This window comes from Periophthalmus magnuspinnatus, chromosome 1 (assembly GCF_009829125.3).
Source record: "Periophthalmus magnuspinnatus isolate fPerMag1 chromosome 1, fPerMag1.2.pri, whole genome shotgun sequence".
In the NCBI taxonomy this organism is placed as follows: domain Eukaryota; kingdom Metazoa; phylum Chordata; class Actinopteri; order Gobiiformes; family Gobiidae; genus Periophthalmus; species Periophthalmus magnuspinnatus.
In genome coordinates, this window is record NC_047126.1 from 11,141,910 (window position 1) to 11,150,033 (window position 8,124).

Consider the following 8,124-nt stretch of genomic DNA (forward strand, 5'->3'; position numbering starts at 1 on the left):
TTGTTGAATAAATCAAGACAGGGATGTAAGTAGACTGCTTGAATGCTATCTAGGTCATAGTGGCGGGTGAAGGACATGGGCTGCTGTAAAGAACATATATTTTTGACCCTTTTGATGTGCAATCTGTAAGCAGGACTGTAACGAGGGCAAGTATCTGTCTTATGCATACAGGGCATAGGGCAGTGACAGGGGTTATTGTGGTTAATAGATCATTATAGTGTCGCATGTCAAGCCTTGGTGAGCTTGAGTTTATCAAATAATTGGTGAATAATGATTGTGAATATAAAAATACAGCATTTGAATCTACAGTGTTTGAAGGTGCTATGAACAAAGACAGATGAATCTCTCCCTGAAAACTGTCTGACATAAAACTGATTTTGAATAGTAAGGCAAAGGTGATGAGCTTAAAAATTAACACAATAATTTATTCAATTCTTCTTCTCCTTATCCTTTTTGTTCTTGTTCTTCTTGTTCTTTTTGTTCTTGTTCTTCTTCTTGTTCTTCTTGTTCTTGTTCTTCTTCTTCTTCTTCTTTTTGTTCTTGTTCTTCTTCTTGTTCTTCTTCTTCTTCTTGTGTTGTTGCAGACAGTAATGGTAGCACTGTTCAATGGTTCAGCATTTATTTATTTATTTATTTATTTATTTGATAGGGACAGTGCACATAAATGAACATCAGTATAAAACAGATGTAAGAGCATCGTTTCAGTTTCACCATAGCTTGTGTGAGATGAATACCATGATAATATGTTAAATTGAGATTTGAATACAAATGTGCCTAGAGCACTGGCCTTAAAGCTGCAGTATCTTGAACCTTGAGCCCAGCTCATGGCGCCTGCTGTTTGTGAAGCCCATGTCTCTTTGTTTCCCAAAATAATCTTACTGCAATACTAGAGAATACTAGAGTACGCCATTATACGAGTTAATAAACACAATGCAGTTGATGTGAACATATTCCTCCTGATTAGCGTATGGTTTTCATATATAAGGGCAGTCTGAATAACTCAAAGGTTTTAATTGTTATTCATTCATTACTCATCAGTGACAGTGATAAATGTGTAAATAATTTCCACTTGCTTATAGATGCTTAGAGAGTGACTCAGAGTGACAGGTCTGTGCTGAAGTCGAACAGGAAAAAAAGGCTTAGCATCATTATAATCATTGAAAGTTAAACCTGATCTCATTCTGCAAAATTGGGGCACAAGTCTTTGTCAGTCCAATTCATTAAAGTGTCTTGGTGACACACAGAGCATGTATTTCATAAGATGCCAAGGAGACAGTGAAATTACACAACAGCTGATGCACTTGCTTTGTCGTGGCGACCTCTAGCATAAAAGGGACAGAGAAAGAGATTTGTTCTTTTGCACATTGTAGGTTATATACATGGAGGGATGACACTATATGCCATATCTGACTGTATTGATTAACGCATGCTAAGGTTTGTGCTGCCAGATGGACATGAGAAGAAATTATGGACTGTGAAAACCAGTCCATATAGTTAATAATGGAGGAAGAATCCGTCATTATTCATGGGTGTAAAATGAATGTGAGTGTAAATTTCCTATTTCCAACTCTTCCTCCTCCACAGCATCATGGGAAAAGCATACACCTCACAAGCACATGCCTCCATGCCATTAACATTTACTCAGGCTGTTTATTCTTGCTCTGCACTAGTCACCGCTCTCTACAGGGGGCATGGATGCATGCGCCTCACCACACACATGTAAGGGACAATTGCACGTTCATGTCCTTGTGCACTAGTCCCTCGAGATGCCCGCTGAGATGACCTTAGCAGTGTGTCAGAGGGCATTACTGCTTAGTGAAATGCTGTCAATCTCAGCTCACAGGTTCATGGGCTGTTTGTGGCTTATAATAAGAATTGAACCAAACATTTGTCAATTGTTAAGATATTAATGGTAAAAGTAAAACTAATACTCATTACTCCTCAGCAGTTTTTTAATGTTGAAACTGCAGGCACCATTGTACATAAACTGTAACCCTGAAGCTGATACTTATATCAAGGTCAAAGCACGCATCACCACAAACCAGGCCAACTTATAGAATAGGTTAGACTTTACAGGACAGAACAGGTTATGTGCACAATGTAACTTTGATACTGAAGTGTCCACCGCCTGTTTGTCATTGTGGAGATGTTATTGGTTTGTCTGAAAAGTTACACTGTATTCCATTAAATTGATATATCTCCATGGAGACAAGCAAGTGACCCCACCAGGCCAAGTTACAGGTTAGATCTGTGGAGTGGTGACTCTGCTTGCAGTAAGAATGTTTTAGAAGCTATTTTGGAAAAATAAATACACTTGTAATTTAATATGAATGAAAGAATGAATTTTATTATTATTATTATTGCGTCTTGTGTATAAATATGCCCAGCCCTTTCATGGACCATTAACAAAATGCAATAGGTCAGTTGCCAGATGTGTTACAAATACAAATGGATTCATTTAAACAAACTAATCTGCTGCTTCTTCTTCCAGGCTTTAGAGAAATTATGCCAGATTATAAACATTAGAAGTAAATAACCATACCATAATAAATGCAAAGATATGTAAGTTTAATACCAAACTCTGGAGTATTGCAGAGACAAGCATATCCCCCACCAGAAAAGTTCCATAATGCACCTTTTATTTTAACCTTTTCTACTGTGTTTTACTAATTGTCCTTAAGGTCTCATATGTGGACAGATGTTGGAAAAAGAATCACTTTTTCTGATGATTTTTATTTGTCTAATGTAATTGCAACATCCATTATATCATATAAATAGCAACATCCATTATATCATATAAATGTAAACATGTACACACTGCTAGAGCGCCTGAACAGCCCATAAACAAAAATAAAACATTACATAAAGTCTGTATTTCTTTAGATCAACCTTGTAGAATTGCCTATTTTTCTTCCCTCATGTCAAATGCGTCAAACTCCAGGCTCCTTGGTGTGTGATTCTGTAACCTTTGTTTGACCCTTTGCCTTTTTAATCCCTTTGTGTTTTGGCGGTTCTCCTGAAACAGACGTCTCAGGTATTCCACCTTTTGTCCTAGAAACCATCAGACTTCATTGATGTTAGGAGTAGGTTGTCCTGAGTGACACAAAAGCAGTCAGGACAAATGGCCACCTGTAAACTTAATTACTGAGAAGAACGTTTCATGACTCTGCCCACATGTGTTGTGTAAGTGCTGTGTGTTAGCTTAGGGCTGATTAGTCTTTAGCCTTGACACACATTTTAAAAGCCTGATTTCTATGGCGATTTAAGCACAAAATATTTCATTTCATTCACTCAAGATCACATTTTTTTAATGTTACCAAGTACTTTGGGCTTCTTTAGCTGATTTATTTAAAAGGTCCTATATTATGCAAAATGTACTTTTATGAGCTTTAAACCATGTCAGAAAAACATACTTAGAATTTTGTGTTTTTTTTTTCCATTCACATTTTTGTTTGAGTCATCCCCGATTATTAGTCTGTCTACATCTCTAAAGATCAAAATTTTCTGTTCCACCTTGTGATTTCATATAGTGGTAGTTTTCAAGTTAGCATCTACCTTTTACCTTTTGTTCAGTAGATACAGGCTGAAATGATCCAAATGATTCTAGTGAAGTTGTATGGAGTTTAAAAACACAGCGGAGCACTTCCTTTATTACCACATGACACCACAAGGTGGAACACATTTTTTTTTTTTTTTTGTCTTAAAGAACTTATGTTAAATATGAAGGGTTTGTGTGTTAAACGTGTGTGAATGAAACAAAACTACTCTAGGTATGTTTTTGATGAGGAATTACATTGATTCACAGTATGGCATTAAACATATTTACCAATGTGGAGACAAGCAAGTGCTGGTCCAAGTCAGATCTGTGGAGAGGTGACCCTGCTAACAATGTATTATTTTCAAGGTATTTTTGAGTGACAAATGTTGAATGTCATTGTGTGGTTTAACTTCTCCTTGGACACAAGAAGGTGGCATACCCTCCACCAAAAAAGCTATGCAGAGCCTTTAACTTAATAGATTCTTATGTAATCAGTTTCCTCTTAATAATCACTGAACTGTTTTGGGTTTACAGTGTGTTTTGTGTTTTTGTTCACCTTTAGCCTGTTGCAGCTAGACCTGAGAGCCTTGATTTGTCTGACCCTACTTTGGGCTCAGCGTTGGTATTTTCTTCTCATATCTTTCTGTACCTCTGCTTTCCCTGCAGCCCTACAATAACACAGACTGAGGCCTCTCTAAATGCTTTTTTCCTGGCGGTGCAGAGAACCCTCCCCATATCCAAACAGGGGCTCAGTTTACGTTCACCCAGCCTAAAGTAGACCAGCAGCCCCACCATCACACTACACTAAAACTACTCACGAGATATGAGGTACAGGAAGGCTCAGAGCTCAATCACACTTCAGAATGGAGAGCTCTGGCAGATTCACTTCAATAAAAATGAAGTATAACTATATATTTATAGTTTTTTTTTAAAAGTGCTGTGTGTGGGCTTTGTAATAATAAAAAATAATTAACAATTGCCTTGAAGGTAATATTTCCATCTGCTTTTGTTACCCATACCTTTTCAAATACAGTTCAGTGTCCAGTTTTAATTACTACACGAAGGTCCCACTTCACATTTCAAAGCAAAGTGACCGCCAACGAGCACACGACAAGCTGAAAAGAGTAACTCAGTGCCATGCAGGTGCTATCTTGACTCCATATCTTCTATTAACAATAGTTAGTTTGATTTATCTTCAGTCAGTTTTCTGTTATCATCCAGGTACATAAGCCAACTCTTCAATGTCTTAAAGGAACTGGACAATTTAGATTTTAACTTTCATAACCTTGACATATCTGTGTGTCCCCATGAACATGTTCAAATTAAATACTGATAACAATTCTAATGCTGATTTATTTTAATTACTAAAACATTAGACATTATCTCCCATTTATTTATGTTAGAATTTGGTGCTTTGGTTCTCAATTTTCCAATCAAAAAGCAGAATGAGCCTCACATGGGTCTCTCATTCAGGTTCCAGTTTCAATGCTGAAATCTAGTGAGTTCAACCTATCAAGACTCTCCCTCCCTGATCTGAATGGACACTTCCTAAACCTAAACATGCAGTCAATCATTCTTCAGTGCCAGTGCAGCCTCTACAGCTCATTCTGGACGTTCTGAGCATTCACATGGGGCTTGTCCAGATGCTGACAATGACAGAAACTGACAACTGTGAAATACTGACAGTGTGCATTTACTGAACTAGGTACTTCTGGTTTATTTCTGGTCATTGCAGAGATATGTGACATATGGACGCGCAGGTGAAGCAGGTGCACACACCTGGAAAGAGGAGAAAGATGTGCACCAAGTAATCCACAAGAAGTAATGAAGTGAATTGTGAACCCAAGACATCGTTTCAGGAGATGTGATACAGGTGACTTTGACCCCAGTGCTTTGTGGCATATGGTTGTTAATGAAACAAATTTAATTGCATTATTTGAAAAGGAAACTTCTATGTTACTATTTATACATTAGTAATGTTGTTTTGTTTTACCAAAATAGCAGAGACACTGACTTATAAGACTTTATTTTAGTGTTGTAAAAATATATTTTTATTGTAGATAGGAACATGATTTTTGGTTAAATTAATTTACTGATAAGGGCTAATTAAAATGTATAAGTGCGCATCAAATCGTACAGCAAGAACATTTGTGTTTTCCACATCAACTTTTAAAGCCCCATAACAATTTGATTGTCGTAATGCTGGTGCAGGTGGGACCAAAAAGTGCAGAACTCAGGGCAAGTTTACAATGTTTATTTACAGAATGTGAAATGTCAGACAAGTACAGGTTAGACCGGCGAGGGACGAGGTGCAGAGAGAGCAGGAACAGGAACAGGGATTAACCAGTACCGGAGCGGAAGACAAGAACAGGGACGGAGCCAGGGGCAACAGAGGCAGTGAGCGGGAACCAGAGCGGGAGGTGAGGTGCAAGCCGGGGTGCAGGACGAGACAAGGTGGTGGAGACAAGACAGACAATACCGGAGCAGGAACACGGGGTCAGGAGCAGAGCCAGATGCAGAGGAGCCGGGACAGTCCAGGGAGCAAGAATCTGAGGGCAGCAAAAATCCAATCAGCATCAAAAAGGTAACATGAGAGTACAAAAACCGAGCAGGAATAGTCACGTTTGACACGCAGGCAATCTGGCACCAAGTGTCTGGTCCTGGCTCCTCTTATCCACGGCAGGTGGCATTGATTGCGCTGATGGGATGCAGGTGCACGCGGGAGGAGCCAGGAACTCCGCCCAGCTCCAGGTTCAGGCAGGTGAGGGAGGAGGAAAGCACACAGGGAGACAACACAGGAGCCAGAACATGCATGCATGTTCTGGCTCCTCAATTGGTTGACAGAACATGGCCTCCTCAATTGGAGGCCATGTTCAAATTTTCTCAATTGGTTGACAGAACAATGCTCACCTTAAAATCTGCTCTCGATGTTGTAGCTCCGCTAAAACAGAAAAGCATTAAACCAAGACCTCCGGCTCCATGGTACACGTTACAGCTCAGGACACTCAAACAACATGTAAGACGCACAGAGAAGCTTTGGCGCCGCTCGCGCTCTGAGCAGTCTCTGAAGGCATGGAAGCTCTGCCTGCTCACTTATAAGGCCGCTCTGCGGAAAGCCCGAACTAGATACTATTCAAATCTAATAGAAGTAAACAAAAATAACCCCAGATTTTTGTTCAGCACTGTAGCCAGGCTGACAAACTCCCACACTGCTAATGAGTCTCTTATCCCCTCGAACATTAGTTGTGATGACTTTCTTCACTTCTTTGATTACAAAATCACAACCATTAGAGACAAAATTAACAAAGCTACTCCAAAAATCAGCTCTGAGCAAATCCAGTCTGTAATGCCAATATCCCATATGGACCCTCTAATAATATTAGATAAATTTACTCCTGTTGATGAGGTGGAGATTACCTCAGTCATCATGTCGTCAAAACCATCAACCTGTTTGCTCGACCCTATTCCAATCAGACTCCTCAAAGAAGCCCTCCCCCTAATAATAGATTCCATCCATAACATATTAAATATGTCGTTAGAAAATGGCTACGTTCCTCAGTCCTTTAAGTATGCTGTGATTAAACCCCTTTTGAAAAAACCTAACCTAAATCCTGATGAATTAGTCAACTATAGACCTATCTCTAATCTTCCCTTCCTCTCAAAAATTCTAGAACGAGTTGTGGTGAAACAGCTCTGCCGCCACCTGCAGGACAATAATATATTTGAAAAATTTCAATCTGGATTCAGAGCTCACCACAGCACAGAGACTGCACTGCTTAAAGTAACAAATGATTTACTACTAGCTGCTGATAACGGGCTGGCTTCAGTCCTGGTCCTACTGGACCTCAGTGCAGCGTTTGACACCATTGATCACAACATTCTACTGCAGAGATTAGAATGTGACATTGGAATCAGAGGGACCGCCCTCAAATGGTTTAAATCCTATCTATCAGATAGGTACCAGTTTGTTAGTATAAACCAGAGCACCTCTCCCTGTTCTAAAGTAGCCTGTGGTGTTCCACAAGGATCTGTGCTTGGTCCAATCCTATTTACTCTGTATATGTTGCCATTGGGTAACATTATCAGAAAACATGGCATTAATTTTCACTGCTACGCTGATGACACTCAGCTGTACTTATCAATGAAACCAAATCAGACTGATCAAATAGATAAACTCAGTGCCTGTGTGAAGGACATCAAAACCTGGATGACCTTGAATTACCTGCTCTTAAATCCTGAAAAAACAGAGGTTATTGTCGTTGGTCCCAAAGGTCAAAGAGATTCTCTGTCAGACCAGATAATCTCACTCGACAATGTGAATATAGCTTCTAGCCCTACTGTAAAAAATCTTGGAGTCCTATTTGATCAAAATCTCTCATTCACAGCCCATATAAACCTAGCTTGTAAAACCGCATACTTTCACCTGCGAAATATAACTAAAATTAGAAATATTTTACCTAAAAACGATGCTGAAAAACTCATCCATGCATTTGTTACTTCCAGACTTGATTACTGTAATTCTCTGCTCGCCGCCTGCCCCAAAAGTACTATAAGGAGCCTCCAGTTGGTCCAAAATGCAGCGGCCA